Genomic DNA, 20,883 nt, shown 5'->3' with positions numbered 1-20,883 from the left:
CTACCTATCAGTCTGATTGCATTTTCCACATTGTCCATTCCAAAAATGGTCTACAACCCACGTTGAAACCTTGAGTTCTCTCTTGCCTCCAGCTCTTAACAAGCAATCATGTCTATAATTAATAGAGAAAATTTGTCATCAATGTGCCACTTATTTAACTTTGGCTACTGAATTTATGGTCTTGCTTAAAGCTGTTTTTATCCACATTTTTCTTATATTTTAAACAAGATCAAGACTCTCCCATATAATTCAAAATCAAACAGGACACACCCTGAACTCTTCATGCCCCTACAGCTGATGCTGTTTCTTTCTCTTTCCTTTCACAGTCAAACTATTCTTACTGTATATATTTGGTAATTTTAAGATTGCATAGTCCTTCATCCACTCCAATCTAGCTTTAACTTCATTACCTAGCAGTTAGAAACATATTTTTTCCTGGAATGGTGACTTGAGGTGCTCTGTGGATCATATCCCCAGTGAAATAATCATAATCAGTGAAAACTATAAAACAAACAATAAATAAAATAAAAAAACAAGCCGTGAACAACCTTTTAAAGTATGAGTAAATTCTTAAAGGCATATAACAAATGGGAAAACAATCACTCAAGAAAATCTACTCAATCTAAAAAATAACAATATCTCTGGGACATTTTCCCTAAATCAGTCACCATCAGGTATTCACATCATTAGCAGGAAAGCTCTGCTCTGGGAAGGTTATCCCAACAGGTCAGGATTCTCTTCCACACACCCCATTCTAGGCCTAGTGTTTTCCCCAGGCAGTTCCCAGTATAACACCACACTCCACCCACTCTAGCTTATTTATTATGCCTAAATTAGCAGATCTCTAACCCTATCAGAATCCCAACTGGTATTTTTACATAAATTGACAAATGATCATAAGATGCATATTAAAATATAATAGAGCAAGAACTATCTGAAAAATCTTGCAAAGGAACAAAGGTACAAATGTAATGTTTTGCAACATTAAAACATCTGTTTATAACAGAGTAATAGTAATCAAGAAAATATTTCATCAATATAAGGGTAAACATGGACAAATGAACATAATTCAAAATCTAGAAGGAAACCTTCATGTATATGTCAATTCATTTTCAACAGGGATGTAAAGACAATTCAATATGGAAAACAGCGATGCGGAATATCCACATGCAAAAGAAAAAAAGGTGACCTCCTTCCTTAGACTTTAGGGAAGGAAAAATTCAAATTGCAGAATGAAATTAAATATAATAAAGCTATAAAACTCTTACATGAATAAGTATGAGTAAATCTTGACCTTAGAGCTAACTTACATCAGACATAAAATATAGGAAAAAAGAAAGAAAAAGATAAAATGGGCTTCATCAAAATTAAAATTGAAAAATATGTTTCTGAAAAGAATACTATCCAGAATATAAAACTGCGGCTGGCACTGTGGTGTAGTGGGTAAAGCCACTGCCTACAGTGATGGCATCCCATATGGATGCCAGTTCCAGTCCTGGCTGCTCCACTTTCAATCCAGATCTCTGCTGTGGCCTAGAAAAGCAGTACAAGATGGTTCAAGTGCGTGGGCCCCTGAACCCACATGGGAGACCCGGAAGAGGTTCCTGGCTCCTGGCTTCGGATCCGCCCAGCTCCAGCCATTGCCACCCTTTAGGGAGTGAACTGGCAGGTGGAAGACCTCTCTCTCTCTGCCTCTGCCTCTCAGTAATTCTGCTTTTCCAACAAATAAATAAATCTTTAAAAAAAGAATATAAAACTGATGTACATAGGGAGAGCATATTTTCAAGCCATGTGTCCAATATCTAAAGGATTCTTACAATCAAATGATACAAAATAAATAATTAAAACGTGAAAAATTTGATTGGAAATTTCTCCAAATAAGATATACAAATAGCCAGGATGTGCAAGAAAAAAAATTCAACCCTATTCTCTCTTACAGATATTAAACCTGAACCTCAACATATTTACCCCTGTACATACACCCTGCAGTGGATATACCAGAAAGTATAGATCGTAAGTGTAGTCAGATATATGGACAAATTGGGATTCTTACACAGTGATGATGAGAATGTATGTTAGTCCAGCGGTATTTGAAAACAATTTGTGAAACACGGAGTTGTTATTTGACCCAACAATTTTACGCTCACATACATATTTAAGGGAAATGAAAACATAGCATGTACAAAGACCTTTACAATATAATCCATAGCATATTATTATTGATTTACCCAAAGTTGCAAACAAGCTAAATGTTTATTAATGGATGAATTGATAAGTAAAATAAGTAAAATGTGTTATAGTAAATTTTTTTGACAGGCAGTGTGGACAGTGAGAGAGAGAGAGAGAGAGAGAAAGACAGAGAGAAAGGTCTTCCTTTTGCCGTTGGTTCACCCTCCAATGGCCGCCGCAGCTGGCGTGCTACAGCTGGCACATCGTGCTGATCCGAAGCCAGGAGCCAGGTACTTATCCTGGTCTCCCATGCGGGTGCAGGGCCCAAGAACTTGGGCCATCCTCTTAGGCCATAGCAGAGAGCTGGACTGGAAGAGGGGCAACAGGGACAGAATCCGGTGTCCCAACCGGGACTAGAACCCGGTGTGCCAGCGCCGCAGGCGGAGGATTAGCCTATTGATCCATGGCGCCAGCCTGTGTTATAGTCTTGAAACAAAATACTACAATAAAAAGAAAGGGAAATAGGGTATTTACTACAAACATGGATGTACCTTGAAAGGATTAGGCAAAGTTAAATAAGGCAGTCAAACATTCTAAATATTGTATGATTTCACTTTACGAACTACCTAGGAAAGACTAATACCTGGAAACGTAAGGGATTTTTCATGTGTTAGGGAAAGGTAGGGTGAGGAGTTACTGCTCAAACAACATGGACTTTCCTTGAAGTTTATGAAGTGTTTTGACACTGTGATAATGCTGCACAGCTCTACGAACATATACAGACATCGATTCTGCAAGGATTGTCATAGACTTTCTATAGATCACGACACTTCCTTCCTCTCCTTGCATTTACTGTGTTAAACACAAGTAAATGAGACAAAGCTAGGAATACTAGAATGAAAAAGTATTAATAACAGAGTATAAATTAATGATAAACTCAAAAATTGACCTAGCCTAGAAGTGAAACACAGTTCTGCTACTAGAAACAGAACTGCTTCAATGCCAATGATTCATCACCAAGAAATCTGATTAGTAATGCTGCATCTGATGCATGTCATTCACACTACTGTTGATCTAACACCAAGAAAATGAGAAAGTTTTGGAAAGCATTTGTGATACATGGATGATAGGTGGGTTTTCTTGTACAGTCAGCTGTTGTGCCAGTGTCTAATCTCATTCAACTTACTCAGAGCATCTTTCTCACAGAGTATTCCCAAAAATTTTTGTGTGGGCTCCCTCAACCAAGCTAGAAGATTGTGTCTTATCTCCTGTGTTACAATGTTTGCATTAAGGTGGTGGCAGTAAATCTCTGCTGCTGATTACTATCAACTTTTCCCTTTAATTCCCTAAAAACACTTACGTAGGGTATTATATGGGGCTGAAGTTTGAGAACATAACTGCCATGCAGATCCTATTAAGAACCCAGTCTCAAATATGCCACTTCACTTCAGCAGGTCATGCTACACTACCCATGGTTTCCTTTTCACTAAATCAAATACACTCTATTTAGTCCTTCCCTGTATTTTTTCCTAGAAGAATTTGATGCATTGACCATTCTGTGCCTGAGGTATTTCTTTCTTATTGCTGTTGCAATTTTTAGCAGGTATTATGAATATTCACATGAAAGTTTATGTATGTGTGTCCTTCTGACTTGGATGAAGGACAATTAAAGAAGATTCTGACCTCAATTGCTACTTTTGAGTACTGGAGCCAAACTTTCCATTTGCATCTGTTTCTCTCCTGTTCCATCACCTTTGTTTTTTGTAATTCTCAAACCAACCTTTAAATACTAGAAATAAAGAAGATTTAGAAATAATTTTATTTTTTTGTTTTGACTCTTTCTTGCCATTCACAAACTTATTGGAGTTAACAAGGATTTATGCATAAGTTTTCTTTTTTCCATGAAGCTTTCCTAAATTGAATTAGCCCAGTATCTTGGTTTGCAATCTATAAATTAATAATTTCCAAATTAAAACTCTAGTCCATAGTCCATCACTTTTTACTGAGATCTATATAGCCACTCTTCTACTCAACATTTTTATATTATTGTCCAAAAATAAATATTTAAATATTTAAAACAAATATTTAAATATTAAGTTACATATCATGTCTCAAAATGGCTCTTATCTAGATGTTCCCTTTATCTGTGAATTATTTCATCTTCTCTATGGAGTTATACAAAGTTAATAAATTGAGAGAAAATTTCCCTTCTCAACTTTCCCATGCAATGAATTATCAAGCTCTCATCATTCTATCTGCTGGATACACTTTGAATATATTCATTCCTCATATCCCCTACAATTTTCGCAGACTAGTAGGTGATCATCATATTTGCATAATTACAGGAGAGGGTTTTCTGTCTGTCTTTTCTTGCCCTTGAGTGATATCCATGCTGCAGATTTTCGTGATTCCTAAAGTAACCTCCTGCTTCCCTTCAGAACCTTCTACTCCCGCACAGTGGGAATTCTTAACATGTCTTGAGAGATTCTATTTGATGTCACTTTAATTATCTGTGGAAGGTCTTTCATCATTCCACTTAAAACTTTGGCCATACTAACTATTCTGTACTAAATATTCCTTTCTTTCTATTTGTTGTACTTTTTCTCTCAACCCCAGCATTCTTTCATGTTGCTGATTACTTGTTCTTTAATATTTGAGAGGGAGAGAGAGATAAAGACACTCAGAAAGACAGACACAGCTCTTTCCCACCCCAAATGCCAACAATGCCTGAGCTGGGCGAAGTTCAAAGCCTTTCAAATGGACGCCAGGAAGCCAATTACTTAGGCCATCACTGCTGCCTCTCATGGTCTACAAGAGAAGAAATCTGGAATCAGGAGCCAAACTCATCTCTGGTGAGAGATGTGGGTATCTTAACTGGCATTTTAACAATGAGACTAAATGAATGCCTCAACTTCTTCTTTTAAGGTGATAGTTTTATTTATTTGAAAAGCATTGAGTGTGTATGTGTCTGTGTGTGTGAGAGAGAGAGGGGGAAAGAAAGAGAGAAAGTGAGGAAGCCAGATTCTGCATCTGTTGAGTCACTCTTCAAATGCTGTAAGACCAGAGCTGAGCCAGGCTAAAGCCAGAGCCTGGAACTCTTTCTAGGTCTCCCACATGGGTGACAGGGGCCCAGAATCTGAGTCATCTGCTGTAATTGGAAGTAGAGGACTTGACATGGTGTTGGGAGACGTGGATTAACCTGCTATATCACAATGCAGCTCCCTCCACCATGATCTTTTCAATGTACTCTCATATTCTGTTTATTAAACCTCCCCTTAACTATATTAGCATGCGTACGCCTATGATTTATCACTCACTATACTCATTACCATTAAATGATATCCTAGGGCCTACAAATGAATGTTCAAATTATATAACCAATAATCAATATTTGCCATAAATCATGATTTTTCTTACTTTTCTGAATCTTACCCCCATCTATTTTCCTACAAAGATTTTAGCTCTATGAAGTTATTGGGCCAATTCCTAAAATGTGCTGCAGACAACTGTTCATCAAAGAGTTTGATTCTATTCTTCCACTTCCTGAAGAAAGTTGGTCCATGTCCTACTTTTTTAAAAAAATATTTATTTATTTTATTTGAAAGTCAGAGTTGCACAGAGAGAGGAGAGGGAGAGAGAGAGGTCTTCCATCCAATGGCTCACTCCCCAGATGGCCACAATGGCCAGAGCTGTGCTGATCTGGAGCCAGGAACCAGGAGCTTCCTCTGGGCCCCTCCCTTGGGTGCAGGGGCCCAAGGACTTGGGCCATCTTCCACTGTTTTCCCAGGCCATAGCAGAGAGCTGGATCAGAAGTGGAGCAGCTGGGTCCAGAACCTGCTACCATATGGGATACCGGTGCTCCAGGCAATGGCATCAACTCACTGCGCCACAGAGCTGGCCCCCATATCCCACATTTCTTTAAAAATATTTCATTCTACTTTGAATATCACAAGCATTTTTTAATTACCAATAGAATATTTTAAAAATGTATTTTCGGGGCCAGGGCCATGGCATAGTGGGTAGAAGCTGCTATCTATAGTGCAGGCTCCCATATGGGCACCAGTTCAAGTCCTGGCTGCTCCACTTCAGATCCATCTCTCTGCTATGGACTGGGAAAGCAATAGAAGATGGCCGAAGTCCTTGGGCCTCTGCACCAATGTGGGTGACCTGGAAGAAGCTCTTGGCTCCTGGCTTTGGACAGGTACAACTCTGGCCATTGTGGCCAATTGGGGAATGAACCAATGGATGGAAGACTTTCTCTCTCTCTCTCCCGCTCTCTCACTCTCTCTCTCTCTGCCTCTCTTCTCTCTTTGTAATTCTGACTTTCAAATGAATAAATAAATCTTTTAAAAATGTATTTTATCATGCACTAGATTCATATAAATCTATTGAGAAATAAAATTTTATTGTCATTTTGTTTGATACAGATGCTCAAAAAATGTGTTTTGTTAATGTAAAAAATAATATCATTTTGCCAGATAATCCAAAGAATATGATTGAATTTAAGATGCTTGTAGTTATTTCTTTTCATGTCATTTCCACGGAGCACACGTTGAATTCCTCTCTGAATGTCATATAAAATGATCCAAGCTTTTACAGTTCTCATGTGAAAATGACTTCAATTCTTTCCTCTAAGTTGTGTATTTAATTTTTTAAAAAATGTCTTTATTTATATACAGAGAACAAGCCTCATGTGTTTCATATATACAGTTATAAGACCATATTGATACTTTCCAACCTACCTTCCCTCCTTCACTCTTACCCTCCTGCCTCACTCCCTTCCCATCTTTCTTTTAATTTTTAAAATTACATGCTTTCAATTTTCTATGGTCAAACCACCCTGAACATACTTAATCATGTCTATATATTTATATTTTAACTATTGCTTTATAATTATAACAGTTTGAGTTGTTTAAAAGTTTACCTTTCAAAGTAAAGTGTAACATTTTACTGAAAACGTACATAGTGTATCTCACAAAGCCCTGGCTCATCTACAAGTAAAATTTCTTCCACAGAATATAGCAAATTTCTCCCTTTTGCAGAAGATATGTTGATACAAAACATTGAGATGATTATTCTCCAGATATGTGATAATTAAGCAGAATTCTCTTAATATATTCTAATAATGAATTTGTAATTATTGTAAAGGAAAAAGACATTTTTATGTATAAAACAAAAGCTAATTTTTCAATATTCTCTAAGTTTTCTATAAAGTTTGAGAGTTTCCAAATCTAGAATCATGGGAATAATTGCTTCATTTCTCCATTTTACTTTAACCATGTGTATTTGATGTCAATAGTAAGAATTTATATCTCTAAGAGAAGCATCTAGGCAGTTTCCCCGACCCTTTACCTTGTCGGCCACTCCACCCATGTAATTGACGAAAGGTTTTGGAGTTGCAATTTATAACATTTTGTAAACTTCTTAGTTCTTTTCCTTAGGGATATTTATAAGAAACTTCAATTAATCTTCAAAAAATTAAATAAATATTTTGATTCCAATCATACAGCAGGAAAGTCTGAAAGTAAGTTTATCACAAGAAAACAACATATACCTATTTTCCAAAAGGAGAAGATTGCCAATTTCTGTATTTCTCATTAGCAAGTGTTAAGTCTTCTGAACTTGTCAGAAGCTTTCAGAATGCAAATTATGCATGGGTAGGTGTGAGTAACCACACACACCGACGCATGTAAAGGAATCCCTGAACAGTCTCTGGATTTTTGTATGAGGTTAAAACAGCTCAGCTTTATGCCACTGTTTGCTCATTATTGAACAATTAGAGGTTTTTTGAAAGGGCAGTTAAATCTAATAACTAAATATAAGCAAAAACAATTCAAACTTTTTCCCCCTCAAGGGATATATATATATATGTGTGTGTATATATATATGTGTATATATATATATATATATATACCAACTAATGAGAAAGTGAAAGAGAGAATAGACTTCATGACTGTATCATTTAGATTTGTTACGTATATTAAAAAAAATGTTCTATTACATTCTTCATGTGGATAAGAGTCAGTACTTTAAAAAATATGAGAGAAAAAGTTATAACTCAAATTTACATTCTCTTTTAGCTGTTGTATTACTAAAAGGGATAAATGTTCAAAATTTTAAAATATTGTATCAATACTTTCAGAACTAAATTTTCCTTCTTTATAGTTTTCATTCAAATCACTTTTTATTGACCCAAACTTTGTAAGTGCTTTTGATAATTAATATGCAATGTTTTTAGGTGTGCTGATTTGTTCTACTTTCCTTGTAATGTTACTAGTTTTTAAGATCTGGAACAATATTCATTTCATATTTTAGGAAGCATAGAGGAAATTTTCTTAAATGAGTATAAAATAGTATATTACATATTCATATATAGAATATTTGAGGAGTTGCCTTCATTGAAACAAACTATAAAAACCTTAAAGCTTTATGGTGATAGACTTGGTAGGCTACACAGCCAGTGTAAAATTGGATTCAGTGTGATTATTTCTGGGCAATATTTCAGAGCAAATAACATCAAGGAAGGCTTGCATAAATCCAGATGGAAAAAGTGGATTTAAATCAAACTAATAGGTTGCAAAACATATGAAATATGCTTTGTACTGTGCCTTGGAGACACATGGCCAAATCCATATTCAAAAAGTAAAAACAAACCAGAGTGATTTGAGGAATAAATTACTTGTCATCGTGATCTTTAAAAATGCCAGAATTTAATGCAAAAATATAATCCTAACATTTATTGCAGCAAAAATAAATGTCAACATATTAGACTTAACTGGCAAAGCCTTGTGGTAGCATTTCTACAGAGTGAAAGGAACATGACAAGCTGTATTACACATTTATTAGAATGAGATTTGGACTTCTTTATCATAAGCAGGAGATTTAAACACTTTATTTTAATTTATTTCATTGTATTGAGGAAAACATTGACTCAGATAAGAAAAAAACATTCCATATAAACTTGTTCATTGAAGCAATCCATCAATCTTAGAAGTGAAATTGTATTATGACAACACCAAGCCTTTATAGTTAAAAGATTCAAGCACAAAATGGCTGTGTCCCAGGCAGCACATGTGAAGGGGTAAATTCTGTGTGAACGCCTACTCATATGTAGTAGACAGTCAACGCTTTTTTGTGTATCTTTACTTCATATTGTTCCTAGAGCTGAGAATAGTGTCCAAGACTAGAAATTCCCTCAGTTTACCCTGCTCAAATTGGCTCAGTAGATAAATAGTAAATATATATTTTATATGAAAGTAACATTTCTGATAATCATAAAGTTTCTGAGATTTAACATACCTGATGCTTTATAATCCTTTTAAAAGAAATCACATTCTCTGTTCTCAGTAGACAGAATATTCATAAAACTTAGTTTTTACAGATGGCAAAGTTGCCTTCTATACACTTCAATAGGGTCAAGCATAACACTGTTATTCTATAAAAAATAAAACGCTTTGGTATGTTATATAAAATCAGCAGGTACATAAACTCAATAAATATGTATTATGTAAATCCAAATGTTTGCATACACATTGAGTCTGCATAGATAAATACATAAATACTTTTGCCAGGAGGGCAAAAACTAAGTTTTTATTTGCATGAAGGAATGTGCAATTATACATGCAAATCTTGAAATGTCTAGTATGAAAATTAGTAATTTCAACAGCACTACACTCTGCAAGGATATTTACATTTAAATATGAATCCGCTTAGCTGTTAGGTAGTAAACAAAATTCCAAATGCCTAAGCATAAATATATTTTATATAAATATCCTAAGTGCTGAAAACTTATATGATTATATGCACTCAGAAAATGCTGCAACCAAAGAATGATGAACAATGAGACTGTGTATTTCGATAATAGTTTCCCAAATTTTTATTTTAAAGGTCATTATTTAGAAATTAAGATCTTTAAAATAAACATTTTATTTAAATTTGAACACTTAATGAAAATCTCATTAGCTGAAATTCTTAAGTCGTTACCTGAGAATACTTTTGTATTCTTTCAGGAAATAGCAAAGCTTTTAACCCAAACCATAAGTATGAGGACTGTGTTGTATCACAGTGGGCTAAACCACTGCCTACAAAGCTGACATCTCATATCAGATTGCTGGTTCTAGTACTGGCTGCTCCATTTCCAATCCAGCTTTCCTGCTAATGCTTCTGGGAGGGAGCAGAAGATGGCCCAGCTGCTTGGACCCCTGCCACTCACTTGGGAGAACAAAATGGAGTTCCTGGCCCCTGACTTTGGCATGGCACAGACCAGACCTAAATGTTGTGACGATTTTGAGAGTGAACCAGCAGATGGAAGATCTGCCCTCCAATCCCCTCCACTGCCCCGTCTCTCCCTATCTCTCTGTGACTCTACTTTTCAAATAAACAAAACAAATGAATTTTAAAAAGTATACGATTCTAAAATGTACGGTTTACCTTAGTCACTTAGATTCCATAAACCCTCCTCCAGATCAATATTTCAATAATGCAATACCTTCACCATTTACAATTTTTTGGTTTTCTCTTTTGGCTATAATACACAAAGATACTTATTTTCATTGTCTTAATGAGCTATGTACTCATTCATGATGAGTTCGCCTGCTCTTTCCATTCATTAGTTCATTAGTTCATACTCCAAGGCTAGTATTTTGTGCATGGTTTATGAATACTTAATGAATCAGGCTCTTTACCATAAATATCAAACTACATGCCACAGGACAATTGACCCTCTAGAAGTTCCTGGTCTAGTGAGAATGGACAGGTAATTTAGTGTGATGTGGCAAGAGTATGGAAACAGAGAAAGCACAGAATTCAACTTAGTTTAGGGGAGTGTGGGGCTAAAGAGAATAATAAGATTTTGATTATGAGGGCAACTTCACATAAGAATGATTCATATTCTGAAATCTAAAATATAACTGAAAGGTCTCCAGGTGGGTAAAATAAGTGGCGAGAGGGGAGAACGTGGCATGTGGTATTTGAAGAACCGCAAGTGGCTTCATTCAGAAGCAGAGCAACATAAACAAGTGCTGGATGACTGCATTAATAAAGCCATAGGTAATTTTATCTTCTCCTAGCCACACATTATCATTGATTCTGTGGCCTCTTCTCATTTCTCTTTATTCAGGGAAATATAAAATGTTTCCAGAAATTCTAAAATCTATCTGTCTACCAAATCCAAAGCAAGATAACTATGTAAAGATTCAGAGTGTTTACGTATTAAAACTACAAGTTGGTATGACTCAGAGTAGTAAAATCAAAGCCAGATAAAATTAACCTCCTACGTTTAGACCAAAATGATTATCACTTTAACTAATAATTATTCTTAACACTACATGATGAATTTATAGTTATGTACAACGTTCATAGAAATATTTCTGCTAATGTTTTTTGCAAATAGATAAATGATTTTAATAATTGTATACCTCTTTTAATTCCTCTTTCTTGTGTTTTCTTTACAATTTACTAGAGATATATTCTTTGATATTTTCACTTGACTTGAAAACCTGGGAAAGAGAGAGACAGACAATTGGAATCTTCCAACCACTGGTTCACTTACCAAATGACTACAATAGCCAATGATGGACCAGGAGCTCAAAATTCAATGTGTCTTGGGACCCCTGCTTGAGCCATCATCACTGCCTCCCAGGGTACAAATTAGCAGGAAACCCAATAGAAACCTGGAGCCTGGACTCCAACCAGGCATTACAATAAGAATCTGGAAGTCCCCAGCAAGGACTTCACAAGTACAACGAAATGCCTGCTCCTTTAGAAAAAAAAAAAAATATATATATATATATATATTTTTTTTTCAGGGTGACAGAGAGAGCTCTCATCTACTGATACACTGCCCAAATGCTTGTAATGTCCAGGGGGAGAACTCAGTCCAGGTCTTCTAGATGTGTGACAGGGACCTCATCCCTTGAGCCATCACCGCTGCCTCCAAGGATCTTAATTAGTAGGAAGTTGGAGTCAGAAATAGGACTCAAGTATTGATCCCAGCTATGTGGGCATCTTAATTAGTGTCTTAACCACCAAGACTAATGCTTGCTCCTAAATGTACCTTCTAATCTTCTGCTTAATAACTTCTCTTTGATATTTCATTGCTCCTGCTAGTAGATAACATGGTAGTCAAAAAAGAAAAAGAAAAAGAAAAGCAGTATTATCTTGGGATTTTTTCAAGGTCAGTATTAATACTATCATATTTGTCCTAATAATTAGACATTGATAGAATTTATTCAGTCTAATCAAGTAGATTTTCAACTAGTAAAGATTTAATGGAAATGGTAAGTGTACCGTAGGAAGTTTATTGATGCTCTTATTTACTATTATGAACACAGGATAGACAACACTGATTGGCCTTTACAGTAGGTAAGTGTGTAGAATCATCTCTTCTAACCAGATCCTTGGGTTGATGATTACACCAGATGTTGCCACTCACTCTACCTTACCTATAACCTCATGGGTGGCCGCAAAACAAAACTGCTTCTTGTTCTTTTTTTTTTTTTTAAGATTTATTTTATTTATTTGAAAGAGTTACAGAAAGAGGTAGAGAGAGAGAGAGAGAGAGAGGTCTTCCATCCACTGGTTCATTTCCCCGGTTGGCTGCAACAGCCGGAACTGCGCCAATCCAAAGCCAGGAGCCAGGAGCTTCTTCCAGGTCTCCCCTGTGGGTGCAGGGGCCCAAGCACTTGGGCCATTTTCCACTGCCTTCTCAGGCCATAGCAGAGAGCTGGATCAGAAGTGAAGCAGCCAGGACTCGAACCAGCTCCCATATGAGATGCCGGCGCTTCAGGACAGGGCGTTAGCCTGCTGTGCCACAGTGCTGGCCCCATGCTTCTTGTTCTGATGAGATTCATATTAGCCACCTCCTGATAGCAGCAGAACCTGACTTCACTCTTTGGGTTGTTATGCTGGTTTGTACCTCACATCCCAGCTCAGTCTGCAAGCCTGTACTCTTCAGCTCCACTATTTTCTTTCCATTAGAGTTCCATCCATTTCTTTGTCTGTTTGACAACTACCTTCTGACATTCTCTTGCTGTATTGCTTGCCCATATTAGTTCCTAAAGGCCATTCTAAATTATACTGTTTCTCATTTATATCTTCTTTCCATTCTGATTTCTAGCTTTATCAATTGGTAATGCATATACTTGAGCATTTAATTAACGGATTCATGCAGAATGTTTTCTTCAGTGCCTGGCTTCTTTTGCTCAGATTATTTTGAGATCTATTCACACTATTGGACACAGAGTAGCTGCTTCTTTCCTATTGTTTTTACAGTGTTCCAGCTAACTGTGTTCCAGTGGTCAAATTAAGTGATCTCAAATAAAAATCAGTAATTCTAATGTCAATAAAATGAAAACAAGAAACATCTAATCCATAACACTATTAACAATGGTTCTTTTGAGCTATTTAACTCTAAAAAGAGAGAAGAAATATTTTAAAGAAACCAGACATGGAATTTGATGGAATGAGCTTTTCTCCTATTTGTTTTATTTTTGAAAAAATACTTTTGGTCATAAAGTGAAACAGGTGTTAGCAAGTACAATGCAGTGTTTGTTCAAATCACATGACCCTTTCTTCTGTCTTGCCTCCTCTTTGCAATTGCTTCCCTTATCTAGTAGGGAAAATTTCTGGGAGGGCACTGAGATTTTTGCTCGTTGATAAACAATGAAATTGGAAGACTTAGAAACTCTCTAGATTTTCAACTACTTATTCACAATCAGAACAGGATGCTGGGCCGGCGCCGTGGCTCACTAGGCTAATCCTCCACCTAGCGGCGCCGGCATACCGGGTTCTAGTCCCGGTTGGGGCACCGGATTCTGTCCCGGTTGCCCCTCTTCCAGGCCAGCTCTCTGCTGTGGCCAGGGAGTGCAGTGGAGGATGGCCCAGGTGCTTGGGCCTTGCACCCCATGGGAGACCAGGAAAAGCACCTGGCTCCTGGCTCCTGCCATCGGATCAGCGCGGTGCGCTGGCCGCATCGCGCCGGCCATGGCAGCCATTGGAGGGTGAACCAACGGCAAAGGAAGACCTTTCTCTCTGTCTCTCTCTCTCACTGTCCACTCTGCCTGTCAAAAAAAAAAAAAAAAAAAAAAAAAAAAAAAAAAAAAAAAAAAGAACAGGATGCTGGTGCATTGTAATTGATTTGAAATGTTACTGTGAAAAAAAAAAAAGGTTCATCTGTCCATGCAAATACACATACACAGAGAGATGGAGAAAGAGAGAGAGAATAATTCTGAGTTAGGTACTGGGGAAATGAGGTAATGGCTGGCTCTCTTACAAAAGACAAGTAGGTAATGACATAAAAATTTCTGACTACTGCTCTGGCTGAATCTAGGCCGGACTAGCTGCAGGTATAGGCAGCTCTGGCCAATGAAGAACAAGAATGGGAATGATGGAAATTTTAAGTCATATCTTTGTGGAAATTTCACCAGGTTTTCAGAAATGCAAAGAAAGAATTCATTTTGAAATTACTTTTGATGAAATTAGTAGTTATTGCTTTTTTGACCTGGAAAACTATGAGATTGCACTACATATGATGGTTTTAACTTTGGAAACCCAGAAACCCCTAAAACATTGCCTTATACATTAAAGATAGTAATTTGTGTGTGTGTGTGTGTGTGTGTGTGTGGTGGGTGGTTGGAGAAGGCTATATGTTGAATAAAATCTCAATGTCTTTGAGATAATTTTACAGGCTTTGCAACTGGGGAAATATTGGTAAAGGGATGATACATTATGGTGTCAGATGTTGTCTATGTGAGTCAGTCTAACGCCCCGTCACATGCTCCAAAATCCAACCTCAAATAAGACTGGCCGTCTTCTGAATTTTATATCCCTAAACTAACTTAGTTTTTAAAGGCAACAATCACTTTCAGTTTATTTTACAACAAGGAACAATGCCACAGTTGCAAAACAAAAACAAAAATTAATAATGTAACTCATTGGCACTGGCCTAGAAATTAAAAAAAAACTCATTTTTTTACCCCCATAACACCTAGCTCCAAAAGAGAAATAAAAATAAACATATTTTCTCTTAAACCTTCTGTATTTAATGGTAGTTACAGTCTTCAAAATCTGAGATATCAGATACACAAAGAAAACTCTGCCTGTGATGAACATCATATTTGCTTCTTTTTTTCTCCTTTAAATCAAAAATAAATATTTTAAAAATAAAAATAACGGCAAAAGGAAGACCTTTCTGTCTCTCTCTCTCTCACTGTCCACTCTGCCTGTCAAAAAAAAACAAAAACAAAAACAAAAAAACAAAACATGGTTTACAAATAAGACTTGCTTACTCCTGAAAGTACCTTTAAGTCAGTCTCCAAATACTGTTCAAATGTTTGGAGAGGGTCCATTTATAATACAAAAGTACATAATCATATTTTGCAAAACAAAGAATCCTCACAATATACTTATGAGATACAAATGGTAAAATATAAATTTTACCCATAAAATAATGAAACTATTTAGTAGCAATATAAAAAATAAAACTCTGTACCTACTAATGCCCCCCGCCAAGTTTCATCAAGACAAGATAACAGTTTCAAAAATGCTTAGGAGTTTGGCACAGGGATGGAGTGGGGGAATAAGCTGCATCCCATACCAGAATGCCTGAGTACCTACCACCCACTTGGTAGCCAAGAATTGATTTCTTAGCTTGTCTTTGGCCTGGCCTATCCCTGACAGATGCAGCCATTTGGGCAAGTGAAACACAGGATGGTATATATATATATATATTTACATATATATACACACACATATATATATTAAAATCTGTATATATTAAATATATATAAATTATATATTATATATAAATATATTTAAATATAAATATATATATTAAAATCTGTCTTTTAAATAAACAAATAATTAAATAATCTCTTAGGAAAATGGAAAATTACAATTTTAAAAAAGACAGTATCTGCATCTTTGCTTCTTCTATAGTTTAGTGATAGAAAAGACAGTTTGACAATAACAGACTTAGCTTGCTGTGACTGTTTTGCCTAAGAAAAAAGTCAGCTTGTGGGCATATATATAGGGTGTATGCAGGACACCTGGCCAGGTATGATAGACATGGCAGAGCTTATATGCCAACTGCTCAATGTGATTTGGCTCCAGGCAACTTCAGTAACAGATGTTAGTGAAGGAACACAGATGATGTAAACATGGCCATTTGGCAAAACCTGGCTCTTAATAATAATAATGGTAATAGTAATAATAATAATAATAATAATAATAATAATAATAAAAGCAATCACAGTCTTGCAAACTCCTAACCTTAACATCAATGACTGTTTCAGGAAGTGGATTTCAAAGTCTTCCATCAGACTGAACAAAATATCTAGTGCTCCCTCGGTTCTTCACCACAGTCATTATTAGTTTTGAGTTGTAGCTTCTACCATCAGATTTTATGCAGTCCAGAAGCTGTGATACTTCATAATCAATTCCAACTATAGAAAACTGAAAATAAACTTGTAGATCTAACATGTTTCATATTTAGCAATTGTTTGTTTTATATGTGCTTGTTTAAATTATTTTAAGTATTTTACCCATTCAGTATTATTCTAATAGTTATTCTATTAAACCTTTTGCCCTTCTGAAATATCAGCTGATTTTTTTATTTGCACCCTTACACATATTTGCATATAAATGTGTATGTATATACACTTCTTTAAAAATGATCAATTTAGTGTGTTAGTACCTGTAAAATAATCTGCATATGACAGAGAATCATGAGATACAATCTTAATAATTATATTATATTTTAATTTGACCCAGGCAAAGTTAATTTATATAGCAAAGTGTTATGCCAACAAGATTAATTGAACTTAGAATAGCATTTTTTATTTTCCTGAATTTGAATTTAATATTTGGAAATAAAACTAATGGTACTGCATTAATAACACCTCATTTTTCCCAGACAATAATTTCACCAATTTTGTCGGCACTTTTTTTAATCCCTTACATTCATCTTGCATCTTGGATAATGAAAAATTCATCTTTTACTCTCCTGAAATACGGGTCATCCTTTCAAATAATGCTATCCATGGTTGATGTAGCATAAATATGAGTTTGTATACACAAATAGTACAGATGGAGTTTTTCTCTTCATTCGAGAATAATATTAAGTGTGTGTGTGTGTGTGTGTGCATGTGTGAGTGAGGAAACCAGAAAGAAACAGAGGGCTGCAGAGAGATCAGTGTGGTGACCCACACATAGGTTCAATATTTAATGTCTTCCTTTATGCTATATCCATCTATCAAATCATCTTAGTGTCTACATTGAAGTTATTTATCTCCAAACAAGCAATTGCATTACTCTGCTGAAGACATAGCCATTCATATTCTTTCTTCTTCATTCAATATTTTCATTCCTGCTCCTCCACCTCCCAGGATAGTGCTTCCCCATGAAATTCAAAGTATAAATGCCAAAAGTCTATCTAGTGTACCTCTTTTCTGTTCTTATTTGACAAACATAAATTCTGTTTCACTACCCTTGTTTATGTCAGTTCTTCACAAAGCCCAATTGTTGTGGATGCCAGGAAAGAAACAAATGTGTTACAAAAACTGGACACGTCTGTGTTTTATGTCTGGTTGACTGGGCATTGCCACCTCTGGTTGCTGTCTGCTGTGTCATTGAAATATCTATTGTCTTGACATACAGCAAATAAAGTCCTCATCAGGAAAGAAGCTGTTTTGAATATGCTCTGAAGTCTACAGAGTAATTCAATTGGAAAGAAATGATTGGAAATCATTAAATTTTCTCTTACGTTACAGGGCGGTGATGACTTTATCAGGTTTGTCACATAAGCACTAATGCTTTCTCCTTCAAACTAACTGCAGTTTGTGAAATCTCACTCTGACTGTCATTAAAGTAATGTCATCTCCATTTCATTGAAAATCCTCTCTGCAGAGTTCCCAGGTGCTTCAAATTTTTGACTAGAATGTGTGTTTTTCCTGTGATTAGACTATAGGGCAGACCTAGTCTTACTTTGTATAGGTTCAATCATCCAGCTATTTCCACTTAGATTTAAAAATCTGACACTAGAGCAGACCAGAAAATCCTTTTATCCACAAATACATCTGTATTTTGAGAACAATTTTCAATAAATAAGACTGTAGATTCTTTCCATTACTTTAAACATTGGCACTGAACAAATTAAGCTAAGAAAATCTCTATACAAATTTTATCCATAGAGACCAGCTGACTCTTTGAAAACCTAAAGAGAATAATGACTTAACGGTGATAGCTCTAGAGTCTTGACCTCAAGTTTAGGCCCAGAAAGTACTTTTGCAGCTTTTATATATGTGATTGCTTTGAAGTGCACATAATTTCTACTAAGCAAACAGAAATGGCATTATGTAAAATCCTGAGGTTCAATTTCTTGTACTAATATAATAATTTTTATACAATTGACAACCTAAGCAAAATACACATGATGGAGACAAGTGTGATATCTTAAGGAAAGACTATTCTGTTTCTTGAAAAATTCTGATGAATATATTGTGTGTTTAGCACAGAATCATAGATAGGAGAATTACTTGAACCCATTAATGACCAATGTCATCAAGTTGCATGTGTTCCATCTGTCCTTCCTTTTGGAATGTTCCACTCAGTAGACTCCATGGCTATTTCAACTTATCATGAAGTATATCTATTGTACATTCTAGTACTCAAACATATGCTTGCTATCTATAGCTTCTGATTGCAAAATGCCATAATAATTCATCACTACACTTCAGATATGGTTTGAGTGTGTCTCCTAAGCGTGCATGTAGTGAAATTTAATCTCCAATGGGAAGTATTAAAAGGGTGGGAATTTAATCTGAGTTTGGGGGGTAGAGGTGGGACATTTGGAAGCTGATTAGGAAATATCATCAGAGTGCGATCCCCATGACTGGAACTTAGCAGCATTAGAAAAAAAGGGAGAGAGAATAGAATTCACATACATATGCACATTCCCTTTCTCTTGCCATGTATGTTCTGTACAACCTTGGAACTCTGCATGCAGGAAGGTCATCATCAGATAGAAGCCTTGAGCTTCAACCTCCAGGACAGGAAACCAAACCTTTTTTCTTGTGAAACTCATCCAGTCTGTAGTGTTACTGACAACAGCAAATGGAATAAGATATTCTTCCACTTTTGACAGAAAGCTATTCAATTAATTTGGTTAACTATGTTCTTCAAATTTACCCTAAAATGCTAATATTATTCAGCAATTCACTTTTTTTTTTTTTTTGACAGGCAGAGTGGACAGTGAAAGAGAGACACAGAGAGAAAGGTCTTCCTTTACCGTTGGTTTACCCTCCAATGGCACTGCGCTGATCCGAAGCCAGGAGCCAAGTGCTTCTCCTGGTCTCCCATGCGGGTGCAGGGCCCAAGGACTTGGGCCATCCTCCACTGCACTCCCAGGCCACAGCAGAGAGCTGGACTGGAAGAGGGGCAACCGGGACAGAATCCGGCGCCTCGACCTGGACTAGAACCCGGTGTGCAGGCGCTGCAGACGGAGGATTAGCCTATTGAGCCGCAGCGCCGGCCAGCAATTCACTTTTGAGACTACAGGATTAAATTTTCTCAGCTACTTTCTAATGAGTAACATGATCATAATATTTATCATCCAAATCGGGAAATACTTGATACTTATTTTGGTGGAATTACAAATGTTACAATTAACTTTGCCAAGCAAGTATAAAATGACCCTAGTCAATCTATGCTTTTTGAGATAACTGATCTAATCCTGGAACTGGGTCCTCTTTTTACCTCAAAATTATAAGATTGAGTTTGTATCACCTCGGACTTCTATAATAACTGTTGTTTCCTTTATATGATTCCTTTAGTTTCATCACACACTATAAACCATCCATTTTTTTCCTCACATCTTTCTGATATTGAAAGGCTTTGGTATACATGAGGATGTAAATGTTAAATAATAGTTGTTTGGTTACATATTTTTTCATTATAGCTTTGTCAAGATGTCACACTCTCTGAGCTCCACTTGAAACCTTTTATGAAAACGAGTGTGCAGGGGCTGGCATTGTGGCGTACCCTGTAAAGTCGTTGCCTGCAGTGCTGGCATCCCATTTGGGTGCCAGTTCAAATCCCAGATGCTCCACTCCTGATCCAGCTCTCTGCTATGGCTTGAAAAAGCAGTGGGATATGGCCCAAGTTCTTCACCTTGTGCACCCACATGGGAGACCCGGAAGAAGCTTCTGGCTCTTGGCTCCTGGCTTCGGATCAGCGCAGTTCCAGTTGTTGCAGCCATCTGGGGAGCGAACCAGTGGATGGAAGACCTCTCTCTCTCTCTCTCTCTGCCTGTCTGTAACTCTTTCAAATAAAATAAATAAATCCTAAAAAAAGGAAAACGAGTATGCAATCTCAATATCCATACTTCAAGCCACCACAAATCATATTCCCATTGACAGAGAAATTCTGTGGTTTTTACAATTAAGTGGGGCACCAAATGGATCAGCCTAATGCCATGCATATCACCTGTGGGTTCACCTTCTGACATCTCCCGGGAGATCTCCTATTTCCGCCCGGCCTAGTCTGATTCTGAGGACTCAGTGAAGAACTTCAGCCTCTTAGGAGATGGCAGGGAAATAGAGTGAAGGAAGCTTTCATCCTGCTTTGCAGACCTTCTCTGGTCTGCTAAATAAACTTTTGTTATGGTGAGCCCCAGCGATTTGAGTCATTTGTTATAAAAGTAGAGCTTTCCTGATTAAC

The sequence above is a fragment of the Oryctolagus cuniculus genome, chromosome 2 (assembly GCF_964237555.1).
Source record: "Oryctolagus cuniculus chromosome 2, mOryCun1.1, whole genome shotgun sequence".
Lineage (NCBI taxonomy): Eukaryota > Metazoa > Chordata > Mammalia > Lagomorpha > Leporidae > Oryctolagus > Oryctolagus cuniculus.
The sequence above is the reverse complement of the archived record's forward strand: the minus strand, read 5'-3'. Positions refer to the sequence as shown.